The following is a 14,378-nucleotide window of genomic DNA, read 5'->3' as shown; positions in this document are numbered from 1 at the left end:
ACTCAGTGTATCAGATAGATATCAAGGAGTCTGTGTAACATGGAATCTCATTTGAATTATTATTTTTATTTTTGTTACATTTGTACCCCGCGCTTTCCCACTCATGGCAGGCTCAATTCAGCTTACATGGGGCAATGGAGGGTTAAATGACTTGCCCAGAGTCACAAGGAGCTGCTTGTGCCTGAAGTGGGAATCAAATTCAGTTCCTCAGCCATAAGTACATAAGTATTGCCATACTGGGACAGACCGAAGGTCCATCAAGCCCAGCATCCTGTTTCCAACAGTGGCCAACCTGGCAACATCCCAAAACAGTACAATACATTTTATGCTGCTTATAAGCAGTGCATTTTCCCCAAGTCCATTTTAATAATGGTCTATGACGTTTTCCTTTAGGAAGCCATCCAAACCTTTGCTAAACCCCGCTAAGCTAACTGCGTTTACTACATTCTCTGGCAATGAATTTCAGAGTTTAATTACATGTTGATTGAAGAAATATTTTCTTCAATTAATTTTAAATGAACTACTTTGTAGCTTCATTGCATGCCCCCTAGTCCTAGTATTTTTGGAAAGAGTAAACAAGCGATTCACATCTACCTGTTCCACTCCACTCATTATTTTATAGATCTCTATCATATCTCCCTTTAGCCGCTTTATCCTTTCCTCATAGGGAAGTTGTCCCATCACCTTTATCATTTTTATTACCCTTCTCTGTACTCTTTCTAATTCCACTATATCTTTTTTTAGATGCGGTGACCAGAATTGAACAAAATATTAGAGGTGCGGTCACACCATGGAGCGATACAAAGGTACTATAACGTCCTCTTTTTTTGTTTTCCATTCCTTTCCTAATAATACCTAACATTCTATTTGCTTTCTTAGCCGCCGCTGCACACTGAGCAGAGGGTTTCAACGTATCATCAACAATGACACCTAGATCCCTTTCCTGGTCAGTAACTCCTAACGTGGAACCTTGCATTACACAGCTATAATTCGGGTTCCTCTTTCCAAATGCATCACTTTGCACCTTCTCACATTAAACATCATCTTCCATTTAGATGCCCAGTATCATAAGGTTCTCTTGTAAGTTTTCACAATTCTTGCCATCTGCTTAAATATACTAGTCATGCAACTGTACATACCAACAGACACCCTCACCTATACAGTGAGTGCAGTTAAGTAATAAAGAGAGCTAAGGAGTTTCTGGAGGCACTGTTTTTATTACTGGAGAAGAAGAAAGAACATACAACATAGAGTTTATCATCTCTTTTTGAGCTATGTGTATGTGTCCCCTCATGATTGGAAAACACAGTAAAGGTTTTGGTTGTAGAAAATGAACTGGTGTGCTTGCCATGATAGTGTGAAGTGTGGTGACCTTCTTGCTCAGCATCCTGGTCCAGACCTGCTGCCAACAAATACCTTACAGTGTGCTCATCTTTTTTCCCCACTATTTTAAACCAAATCTAGACAGGTGCCTGGACTCTTTCTAATCACAGGTGCATCTGATAAGTTACATTGTTTATTTACATTGTTCCAACCCTCTCTATATGTCATCCAGAAAAGACACTGCCACTACTCTCACTGTACTCTCGGATATAACAACAAAAAATGATTGTTATGGAGACAAGATTCAGTGTCACAGTGATGACAGCTGTACGTGAAACAGACTAATTTCCATAGAACACACATTATAACCTGTTTCTAGCAAACTCTTCTCAATATGGGGTCTGTTGGAATCTTTCTCTGAGGTGCTAGTAGACAGGCATCATTGCCTTCAATGTTTAATTTTGGACACAATGAAGGGTGTCTGGCACAATGGTTTGTAGGAACTGGAGACTACATGTTTCAGGGGCAGCCAACCTGCTCTGTCTTAGTAAAACTCAGACCCCACAGATGTGTTAGATTTTACATCAGACTATAAACACCTCTCTGTACATAGAAAATAGTCTTTGTAAATAGGTGATGCAAAAGAAGGGGTAGGAGTGGGAGAATGGGGTGGATGTCTAATAGTTTGGTGGATGCCAGGAGTGGTAGGAAAGGAGAGGAGTAATACAGAGAAGCATGATGTGTTGTTTCCAGAGTAAGTCATATGTTGCCTTAACAACTCCTCTCTCAACTGGTTCCTCAATGTCCACCATCCTTTCTACAGATATTCACAGGAGGTTGGAGAAGAGGGGTACGTGCCTTGCTTGTGTGTCAATGGTATGGATCCTAGTCATGCAACTGTGCACAGTGGTATGGATCCTGCCATGTACTTCAACCTCCTCTGGGGGTTTCATTCTCTGAATTGCAAGGAGGTGTTAAAGCATCTAGGTGTTTCTGAGGCTGCTATTTGCCCAGAGAATTACATTTATCTGACCTCAGTTTTCCTATTTGTCCCCCTCCTCTCCACATTAAAGTCTGTAACTATGGTCCTCTTGTTTCGTCACTAAGATTTACACAGAAAATGTCCAAGTAGCACAGCTTACTCAACTTCCAGCATACAGTATCATGTATATTCTGTGGACCCAATGTTGATCATTCCAAATGCACAACATAATTTTTCTGTAAAGATGAGGTCACTCTGAAACATGTTTTATTTGTCTATTTTATTGACCGATGTGCTTACTTTATTGCAGATTCTTACATGTAAGCTACTGCTTTCTCAGTTGTTACACATCTTTGCTTTAAGAACATCTTTCTCTATTTCCTCCGAGATAGACACAGCAGAAGCCTATTTGGTAGGGTTTGCCCTCTACCTATCTCCCATTCCACTTGCAGGATGTTATTTCTTATCCAGGATTGGGAGCAAAACATTGTTATTGGCCCATCACACATCACTGGAGTACACAAGACCTAAGATTGATTGCACATATCTCACTATCCCATTATGTCTTCTGTGCCATCTGTGTTATCACATCATATGTATGTCCATGTATCCATTCTTTGCTCAAATACTAGTGATAACTCTGATTCTTTGCTCAATTACTAGTGTTGACTCTCCACACAGATAACCCATGTGCATTTGGACAGGATGTATGCCTTTGTGAAATTATATCCCCTCTGTCACATCACAAATATATGCAGTCATTTCCACTAGTGATTAGGTAAGCCACCAGGTGTAGTCATATGGATCTTCATCTCTTCTTCATCTTGGTTGGAGCTCTGAAAGATAACAAGGAAAGACATGAGAAACAATGTGTTGCCAATAGTGTTGTATCCTCTCAATGGTTGGCACACATTTCTCCAACTCTTGCCAATTCTGCAGTTGAAGCCATACATGCACAGACCCTGTTTTCAATATCCTGCCTTTCTCTAGCTGGACAATTTCTCTCACACATCATATATTTGTGTCACTTAACTGTCTCTAAAATGTCAGGGGCAGCCTCTGGTTTCTTACATGCTTTGGACTGAAATACATGAGATACCTCTTTAAGTCCCTTCACCTAGCTTCTCTTCAACATAGACTGAATGCATCAATTGTAGTGGGTTCCTAGCCCATTATATGATTTTTTTTTTAAGATGGCATCTGAACAATATGTGTAGATGGGCACTCCTGCTTCAGTGGCTTTTTCTATTGCCTTTTCTCATGCCAAAAAGAAGAAAAAAGCAGAGGTCTTTCCTTCCAGCCATCTCTGTTACCTCATCTCCCTGCCAGACAGTAACTACATCTTCTACCACCCCTGCAAGTTCAGCATATCTGCTGCTGGGTTGGAGGAAGAACCAGACAGATGGCGTTTGCTGAGCCCTGGAGAACATTCTGCACCTACCTGTCTGAGATCGCTGCAGGTGTCACTGGAGGTTTTGGATCCCTGTCACCTACTATTACTTGACATCACTTATTCGTTGTCTCAATATGAAGCTTTTCCTTTTGCGCCAGATTCAATAGCTGAAGGGACTCATGCGCTGTTCCCCATGCAGCAATCCTTGGGTCTATAGCACTGCGGAAGGCTGTTGTTTGCACCCCAGATGTGCCTTTTTCAAACAGGTGGCCACGAATTCTCTCTAAAAACCAACCTTGTGAGAACTCTGTGCTTTTCGCAGACAATGACAGGAAACGCAAAGCCCCTCTACCGCCGTCGCTCCCCCTAGATAGACCTCTAGGAGAGGAAACAAGTACCCTACGGATGAGTCTAATGTGGCCTGACCACAGCTGCATGACCCAACCACTTGTTGAAGAACGGAAACTTGGAGGTCTGATATTTCTGTGGAGCTGAAGCCTCTATTGCTTCCCCCTTCTTTTGAAATGCTATTCTACCCTGCGGTGAGTACTTCTGCATATTGCAGCATAACTTGCCTCTTTTGTCTCAATTAGTAAAGAACGATTTGCCTGTGAGCTTGGACCAACAAACTGAACTATGTTAACTCCGACCTACAATTTTGCAGTGTCATTCTTCTGAACTTTCCACCACTCCAGGCCTCATCTTTGTTTACTTTCCTTATTAGCATGAACCCCATAACCCCTCTAAGACTTTTTCTCTCCAGATTAACATGGATACTGACTCATATTACTAAACTTTTTTCCTGCAACTGGAAAGACTTTAATCATACCAGGTTTTGCTTCTCTCTCTCTTTCTCTAATTTTATTTTGGCTACTGTTATTTTGATGAGAGTTAGCTACTTACTCCCAAATTCTGGTTACTTATAACGGTGCCTTCTACTGTATTATCACTGTGAAGTACTTTGAATTATTACCTGTTGCTATATACCCCACATAAAGTGTTTAAGATCCATCTAAGCCCTAGCTCTTCCTTACAATATTGTGAATGACAGGACATACATAATACAGCTTCAAAACCCACAGCTCTCACTTCATTATACACATCTGGAAAACCTTTATATTGCAACGATTTTTATTGATGAATTATCAATAATACAAAGAAAGAAGGTACATCATCAAATAATACACTGATACGTACACTTTCTTAACCGCTTATGTGGGAACCAGAAATAAACTAACACTCATCAATATTCTTTTCCAAATAACTAAATGTTCCTCCCTAATCCCTCCACCCGATCCTCCCCACCAACAAAACAAAACAAAAACAAACAAACAAACAAACAAAAAAACCTCGAGACTTCCAGTGTGTGTGGCAGGGGGAGTGCCCCAGTCAAGAGCAGGCCAGAGAAACCCCTCTCAACTGCCCGCACCAAAGGGATAGTGATTTCAAAGACCATTCAAAATCAAACTTCTTGCTCTATGTGAGAGAGATTGAATATATGCACCCCATACTGCCAAAAATAACTTCTTTCGCTTTGGAGAACCGCGAGCTATCCGCTGTTCCAACAGCAACAATGTGTGTAAACGATTTCTCCATGCCCAAAAAGATGGGACTGCTTCACCTATCCATACTCCTAATATAATTTGTTTACCCAAAGCTGCCGCTTTCCGTATGAAAGGAACAGCATCGCAGTTAGGGCCCAAAAAGTTTCATATTTTTCTAAAAGCAAACCCCCAGGCGCAATCGGCAAAGAGCATCCCAAAAGTCCTCCAACACACTGTAAAATAGACTTCCAAAATACTTGCACCTTTGAGCATTCCCAAAAAGCATGAAAAAAATGAATTAGGGTTTTGCCTACACTTCGGGCATACAGGTGTTTCAACTCCCCCAATCTTAAACAGCTGCTCTTGTGTACAGTAAGCTCTGTGTAATACCCGGTATTGACACTCTCTCAGTTCCGCACTTATAGAAATGTCAGGGATATGCCTAATTAGAGTCAAGAAATCCAACAGAGATATAGACACCCCTAGGTTCTGACTCCATTTCTCCAAGAGTGCCATCTGAGGTCTAGCAACTAACAGCTGCTGAAGCTCCTTATATAGAGCAGAAACAGACAAGCCACCTTCCCGGAACTTCCCAAAGAATTCTTCTAAATTAATGCCTAAACGAAAAGCCATCCCCCCTCTATCCAAGGACGTATGGTAATGGTGCATTTGATGGCATGCCATCAAGTCTCTTGGCTCCACTCCTTTAGCCTGCAACTGTGCCCAATTTAGCAAACGACCATCCTTGCCCAACACGTGTTGTAGAAGAGTCATCCCCTGTACAGCCCATCGCCCAAAACTAGCATTATTTTGTCCTGGTGGAAATTGTAAATTACCTCGAATAGGAAACTAATCTGAAACTTCCGGATTTCCCCCCAACAAAAGAACCAGATTGCGCCAAACCTCACGCAAAGGTCTAAGAATTATACTTTGATGTAACCCCTTCGACAGTATTTTCAAATTTCCTTGCATCAGATAGTTAACATTCCATGGTGAATAAAATGCATTTTCATAATCTATTGGGGTGAAATCCTGCTCGCTTAAGAACCATTCTCCAAGATGACGTAATAAACATGCTTGATTGTATACACGCAAATTGGGCAACCCCATACCCCCGTATTTCCAGGACCTAATCAAGTATTTAAAAGCTAGTTTTGGCTTTTTACCTGCCCAACAAAATTTAGATAGAAGCTTCCGCAATAAGTGTAAATCCCACTTCAACAACCGAAGAGGCAATAACTGGCAAGCATAAAGCCATTTGGGAAATAAAACCATAATAAATAATTGTATTCTACCATGCACCAACAACGGAAGATACATCCACCGGGACAAACATTTTCTAGTCGAGTCCAGCAATCCCATTATATTACAATCGTACAATAGGGTGGTCCTACAACTTAATCTAATCCCCAGGTAGACAAATGAGATGGTTTCCCAACGCATAGGAAACACCCCTACCCAACCTCTTCGCACTGAATCAACAGCAGGGAGAGCTAATGATTTTTCAAGATTTAACTTAAAGCCAGAAAAATGACCATACTCCACAAAACTATTCATAAGTGCTTCCAAAGATCTCTGAGGCTCAGTAATGTGCACTAAGATATCATTGGCAAATACAGACACTTTAAATTCTTGCATCCCTATCCTAACTCCTTTAATCTCAGGATTACCCAGAATTTCTCTAATCAACAGGGTCTAAAGAGAGTACAAATAATAATGGAGATAATGGGCAATCTTGTCTCGTGCCTCTACCAATCCCAAAAGATGATGAGAAACCCCATTAATCCAGGTCACTGCCTGAGGTGAGGTATATAGAGTCTGGACTGTCTTAAAAAAAAAATCTCCCAGACCGTAGTGACGCAAAGTAGCAAATAAAAACTTCCAATCCACACGATCAAAAGCTTTTTCCGCGTCAAAGCTAACTAACAAGGATGGCACCTGACAACGCTTTACATGCTCCAATGAAATAAGAATTTTCCTCAAATTCCTCGTACTTGTACGCCCTCGGACAAAACCAACTTGTGGTTCGGCTATCACTGAAGGCAGAACACACGTTAATCTATTCGCCAAAATCTTAGCAAACAACTTAGCTTCTACATTCAACAGTGATATGGGTCTATACGAGGAAGGCTGTGTAGGATCCTTCCCCGGCTTCAGTAGTAACAATATGATCTGGGCTAATTGCAAGGAACCAGGCATACACCCATCTGCAATAAACTGCGTAAACAGAGACTGTAACACAGGTACAATGGACTGTGACAAAATGTCAGGGCCTGGTGCCTTACATAAGGCACTTTGCTGAATAGCCAGGGAAACCTCCAGTTATAGGCTCGTCAAATTTATCCTTATCCTCTTACTACTACTACTACTACTATTTAGCATTTCTATAGCGCTACAAGGCGTACGCAGCGCTGCACAAACATAGAAGAAAGACAGTCCCTGCTCAAAGAGCTTACAATCTAATACACAAAAAATAAAGTAAGCAAATCAAATCAATTAATGTGTACAGGAAGGAGAGGAGGGTAGGTGGAGGCGAGTGGTTACAAGTGGTTACGAGTCAAAAGCAATGTTAAAGAGGTGGGCTTTCAGTCTAGATTTAAAGGTGGCCAAGGATGGGGCAAGACGTAGGGGCTCAGGAAGTTTATTCCAGGCGTAGGGTGCAGCGAGACAGAAGGCGCGAAGTCTGGAGTTGGCAGTAGTGGAGAAGGGAACAGATAAGAAGGATTTATCCATGGAGCGGAGTGCACGGGAAGGAGTGTAGGGAAGGACGAGTGTGAAGAGATACTGGGGAGCAGCAGAGTGAGTACATTTATAGGTTAGTAGAACCGAGAACAGTGGCAATTCTAAACTATTTAGAAACATTTCTCCTTCCAAATCTTCTCCCTCTGGCCGAGTGTACAAACGTTTATATTACTGCAAGAAAACCTCTGCAATCTCCGAATCTTTCCGCACCAAAACTCCATCTCCACGATCTATCTGCGCTACACTAGGAGAGCCCTTTGATCTTTTAACCAAATTTGCCAATAGCTTCCCCGATTTATTACCATGACAATATAACTGAAATTTGTAATACTGCAGCGATTTTACCACCCGTGCATGAAGTAACTCACCCAGCGAAGCCTGCAAAGCAAACAATAAGCCATGCTGACGCACAAACGGAGACTTCCCATACTGAACCAGCTCCTTAATCAGCTGCTTTTCTAGCCGTAAAATCTCCCGATCTGTCGCCTTCCTCTTAAAAGAAGTATATGCCAACATTTCTCCTCGCAACACTGCCTTAGCTGACTCCCAAAAAAGTTCTGGGGTGTGTACATGCTTGGCATTATTATGTTGATAATCAACCCACTTATGCAGAAGATAATCCCGAAACTCAGCATCACCATACAAGTGCACTGGAAAGCGCCAGCAACAGGCCCTATCCCCCCCCCGGCCCAAAAGTAATGGAGCACCACACCAATGCGTGATCAGAAACACTGTAGGGACCAATCCCTGCCTCTAATACTGAAGAGAAACACGAAGGCGAGACTAGCCAGTAATCAATACGAGACTGAGACCCATACGCCCTTGACAAAGGCGTATAATCTCTATCCACGGGGTGTAATGTTTGCCAGATATCCAAAAGATGTAAAGTAGAACAAAGCAAGGGAATACCCCTATTCAAGTTCCCAGCATCTCATGCACAACTGGGAGATCTATCCAAGGTTGGGTCATGCACCAAATTGAAATCTCCTCCCATAAAAACAGGGTTATCAGGTGTCCCCAAGATCCTATGGGTAATTGTTTGGATAAATTTATGATCATACACATTAGGACCATAGACATTACACAAGAGCAGTTCTTTGTTACAAATAGCAATTTTGACAATGAGAAATCTCCCCTTAGGATCCTTCCATGTTTGCAATATTTGAATAGCCAACCCTTTCCTGAATAAGATCAACAATCCCGCTTTACAATTTATTGCTGGCATCTACACCACTTCTCCAACCGACCATTGTTTACATTTAAGATGCTCTAGAGTTGATAAATGGGTTTCCTGCAACACCACCAGATCTGCTCTCTGCTGATTTAGAGCCTGTAAGATTTTTTGTCTCTTAATGGGAGAAGTTACTCCATTAACATTCCATGAAATTAACTTAATCGGGGCCATGGCTGATAATAGTGGCATTACGTCCAACGATCTAACACCTCTAACCAGGTCACGGGGCCACCCCAGCTCATAGCCCCCCAACCCAAAGTAGCCTCAACAAAAGACCAGACCTCATTCCTCCTCCCCACCACACACGCTTTCCGAGCCCACTGTAATCTCCCAGCAAAATGAAACAAAAGAAAAAAAAGGAAAAACACAAATACCAAACCCATCCCCTGCCCATAACAGTATCTTCTTTCTTATCCTTATTCCCAAAATACTCAGACAAAATGACCCCCTTTCCACCCTTCCTCCCTCGTTTCTGCCCACCCATCACACACCACCCAATATGGGTCGAGGTCCGCGTGGAGATCCTGTCCCCAAACCCCCACTTCTTTATAACTTAGGTACCAGTAACATAACCAGTACACAGTAAGGTGCAACATTTCACAAATATAAGAGCTTATAACAGTTCTCAGCAGTATATCCAATGCACGTGCATCCACATATACACCGCATATCACTCATTCAATTCTATACTTATTCAATCCCTTTCCAGACATACTGCAGCTTATCAGCCTAAGTTCTGTATGTCAATATTCACAAATGATTATTAAAAAAAATTAACAGTAGTTTACATAAACATCTTGACTCTGTCTGTTGCAGCCAACCAATACCCTATCCGCACATCCTACCACTTCCAAACAAGTCATGAACACTCGCATTCTTCTCTGCCACATCCACAGTCCTCTACATGCATATCTATAGTAAATTGAGAAAGTTATTTGACCCAGTCTTTCGCAGCAAAGAATTGCAGTAACAAGTATGTCCCATGATGTTCCATCCAATCCGTGACAATCTCATCTCCAGAGTTGCAGTATCCAACCCCTCCAAGTTAACTTGCAGAGTATATTACTCAAAACATGAAGGAGTCCGCAGAAACAGGTTTACCAAGTCTATCAAAGCAAAGATGTACACCAACAGCTCATCTTATAATCCCCCCGACAGCTGACAGTAACGTATATTCAGGTCCACATCAGCTAGACGTCCCCATGAGGAAACATCCAGTGAAGTGGTCAGAAATGGCAAACTTGAGAAAACATGTCATCTCGACTTGCTGCATCAAAAGGGGGTGTCATAAAAGCACCTCCAGCAGTATTCCAACGCACTGTTAGTGACTCACAAGAAGATCCACAGCTTCCAAACCAGTCCACGCTAGTAATCATGGTTGAGTGCTTAAGGGGGGTAAAGTTTGAAGAAACAACTTCGCTCTTCTGCTGCATCAAAAATTTGCGGTTTCCCCTCTGTGAACACCTTGAGACATGCTGGGTACAGCAGGGCAAACTGAATATGCCGCCGATGTAATTCCCCACAAATTGGAGCATGTGCCTTTCTCAACATGGATACTCTAGGTGAAAAATCTTGAAAACACAGCACTGGCTTATTTTCAAATGTAAGTGTCCCCTTGCTCCGAATTGCACGTAGAATTTCAGTTTTAAGCACAAAGTTCAGGAGTTTGAAGATAACAACTTGAGGACGTGCCTCTATGGGCCTCCGTGGGCCTAAGTGATGTGCTCTTTCAATGCGCAGCTCTCCTGCTTCAGACTGTAGTTGCAGACTGGTGACCAACCAGGATTCCCCCCGAAGCTCCGATTCCACAATCTTTTTAGGTAAACCTACCATACGCAAGTTTCCTCTTCGCGACCTATTTTCCAGGTCATCTAGTTTGTCTTCCAATGTATGCACCTTATTATGCAGCTCTTCGTTACCTGTAGAAAGTTGCTGCACTTTGTCCTCCAAGTCTGATACACGTTTTAAGGATTCTAGCCGACCATCAATATCAAGCTTGTCGGTAATATTCTGCAAACGCTTATCTAATGAAGCATCGATAGCCTGCTTAACCTCTGTTACAATCTGCCACCCAGACGGAGCTGATCGAGCAGTGCTCTGACTCTCCTTCCTCCGCCATCTTGTTCTCACTCTGGCATGGCTTCTCCTTGTCTCGACACAAATTTTTGTAAAAAAATACAGCTACCGATATCAATCTGTCGCTAGCCAGGTACCAGTCGCCGATATACCTTCTAAAAATAACTTTTTTGAGGGTTGGGCCTAGGAGCGCGCTCCACCAGCGCCCGCTTACTAGCACGGCATCACATGACCTCCTCTGGAAAACCTTTAATTATAACGCTGATAACTTTACTGACTTCCTAACCTAGTCATAACAAGTATAAGAGAGCATAATATTTATGAGTGGGACTTGTATAAGAAGGCACAATATCTATGAGGGGGTCTTATATCACATATATTATTGTTCCTGTAGAATTTGTTACAGTGAACCACAGCCGACGCTATGTTTATATTTGGTTCATGAACTGCAATGTTTTTAGCTGTTCTCTAAATGAGACAGCAACTCTGCCTGTACAATTTGTTACTGTGACTCATAGATGACAATGTGTTTAAATTTGGCTCCTAAATTCAATGTTAATTCAGTTGTTCCTCATACCTGAGACAGTAACTCTGCCTAAATTACTTTTGAACAGCGAGTACCAGCCCGCTCCAGTTGGGCTAAGATTCTATACCACTTTATTTTACCTGTTTTTATCAATACCACCTGTGACAGAGCAGTGTGTTTTTAAGCCTGTAAAACTGCCTTAATTGCTAAACTGTATTTCTTCTAGTGGTCAGCAGGTGGTGAATGTTTTATGTTAAAGCTGTCATAGAAAAGTGAATGCTCCCTCTTTTAGTTTCACTTAGTGACGAAGTGATTTACAGTACCGTGAGCAGTATACTTTTAAAACTTGATGTCTGGGCTCTGATTGGCCCAGGAGCTCAATTTCATTTAGATTGTACTGGCTTTTGCCCCAGTTTCAGCCTGGGAGGAGAGAGCTCTTTGCTGAAGCCCTGTAAAACAGTTATATTTGATAACTGGCGAGTAGCTATATTTCCTGATTTCCCAAGGTACTTTTTAGAAAGTTAACAAATGTGTTTAGATAGTTTTATAATTGATCCATATTTCAGTTAACCTGTTATTGTCTGCTGGTTGCATTTTTTTGTTTCACTGTTCAAGTTCTGACCATAAACAGTATTTACTTTGTTGACTCTGCCTGTCTGTACTGATAAAGAATCCTGGTGGTTTGTGTGTTGGGTCCGTGAGTGCTTTCTGGGAACTGTGGGACCACTGGAAGTGTGGCCTCCAGTAAACTAGAAATCACTGGGAATAATTTGAGAGTGGGAGTCTCGCCTAGAGGTGGTTGTGACCCAGTCAGTGGGAGGAGGGTGCTAGTGTAGAGCACAAGTAACAGATGCAGGTGGACCTGAGCTGTGTTGGGGATAGACCCTCTAAGTGGCCGTGGGGTAACCCCAGGCAGAAGGCTAGGTGTTTTTTTCACAGACCTTTAGTCCTTTTTTTTTTGTGTGTGTGTGGCACCGTGGTGAGATTGTCAGGCTCAGTGTGTGGCATGAGGGATGGGTCACCATCCACTGAGTTGTTCAGAGTCTTTCTTATCTATAACCTCTAGACACAGAGACAGTGAACAGGTCCAGCAGTAACAGGGTCCCGTTCCTGTTGTTGTTTTTTTTTTTTGATAGTGTTAGGAGATTAACAGTATGCTGATGGCAACTGGCAGCGACCAGCAGATACTGGCTATGCCTGACCTAACACAAGAGCAACTGGATAACCTCAGCAAGGAGGAGCTGCAGGACCGGCCTGTGCAGAGTTCTCCTGAGGTGAGAGCAGACCTTCTTGTGGGCAGAAGACCATGAGTTGGCAGGGCCAGATTCCACACCACCTGAAATCCAGCAGATCTACATGCTAGAGTGACAGAGTCGAGAAGAACTGAAAGACCGGCTGCGGCAAGAGGAATGGGAAGAGTGATAGTGGCTAGACCAACAGCAGCTGTGGCGAGAGGAACAGGAATAGCAGTGTGAACAGCAGAATTCCAGGTGTGGCGTGAAGAGCATGAGCGTGAGTTCCAGCTGGAAATGGCTCGAATACAAAGTGCTCACCTAAGCCTTGCACTGAGGTCAGAAGCAGGATCCACAGTCCGGATCGGGCCCAACTTGTTTGCACAGTTTGATGATACCCGAGGGTCAGTGACAGATATCTAACTGCCTTTGAAAAAATTTGCCGCCTCAATGAGATTCCTCAGAAAGACTGGGTGTGCTATCTGAGAGAAAAGCTCACTGGTAGAGCACTTGAGGCATTCCAAGGACTGTCCATGGAAACATGCTCTCAGTTTGAGGAGGTGTGCAAAGCTTTGTAAACCGTTATGCTACTACCCCCGAGACCTACAGACTAAAGTTCCAGGCAGATGAAACTCACAGCAAGTTTGTACTCCAGCTAAGATACCAGCCCCAGCGGTGGCTCAGTGGAGCTGAAGTGAAAACCCTGGAGGACTACCAAACCTGATGGTCCTGGAGCAGTTTGTTCAGCATTGTCGTCCAGAGGTGAGGGAACATTTTCAAGATCACCAGCCCCATACTCCAGAGAAGGCAGATGAGTTGGCTGACATCTTTATAGTTAACCATCCCTGGTTAGTGTCATGGTTGTGGCTGTGCCCTTATGTCAAGACCTACTGTTTCTCTGTATCTAGCTCTGTGACCTCCCCAGTCTGCCTTTTTTCCTGTTGTTGTTCTTCCTGTTAGCCAAGCCTCACTTTGGTGTCCCTGAAGCCAAGCCTCGATTTGGTCTCCTTGCTTCTGCTTCATTTCCTACTTTTGACATCATCAGTCTACTCCTTTATAAGGACCCATGGACCTTTCCTGCGTTGTTGTACTGTTGTTTGATTTTGAGGGAACTGGTCTTCTTGTTATGCTGTGTCTTTGGGCACAGCCCTGAGCCCTGTGTGAGTGGTTTTGGTTTGAATCTGTATGGACTACTTTCCTGTTAGGTTTGCTCTCAAGCAAAGCCCTCTTCTGTTTTTCTTTGTGTATTGTGTTGCTTTAAACCTGTATGGATTACTAGCCTGTTAACTTTGCTTCCAAGCAAAGCCCTGTTCTGTTTTTCTGTGT

The 14,378-nt window shown here is 42.8% G+C and overlaps 1 long non-coding RNA gene across 1 annotated transcript in view; it reads right to left on the bottom strand.

Moving 5' to 3' along the window:
- Window positions 1-2,588: 2,588 nt before the first annotated feature.
- Window positions 2,589-14,378, bottom strand: part of LOC115479229 — a 28,915-nt gene continuing 17,125 nt past the window's right edge. The window contains exon 3 of the long non-coding RNA XR_003943631.1: window positions 2,589-3,141. This is a non-coding gene — a long non-coding RNA (uncharacterized LOC115479229). The remainder of the gene's footprint in view (window positions 3,142-14,378) is intronic.

Source organism: Microcaecilia unicolor, chromosome 10, assembly GCF_901765095.1.
Source record: "Microcaecilia unicolor chromosome 10, aMicUni1.1, whole genome shotgun sequence".
NCBI classification, from domain to species: Eukaryota; Metazoa; Chordata; class Amphibia; order Gymnophiona; family Siphonopidae; genus Microcaecilia; species Microcaecilia unicolor.
Note: the sequence above shows the minus strand (reverse complement) of the source record. Positions and strands in the feature narration are given on the sequence as shown.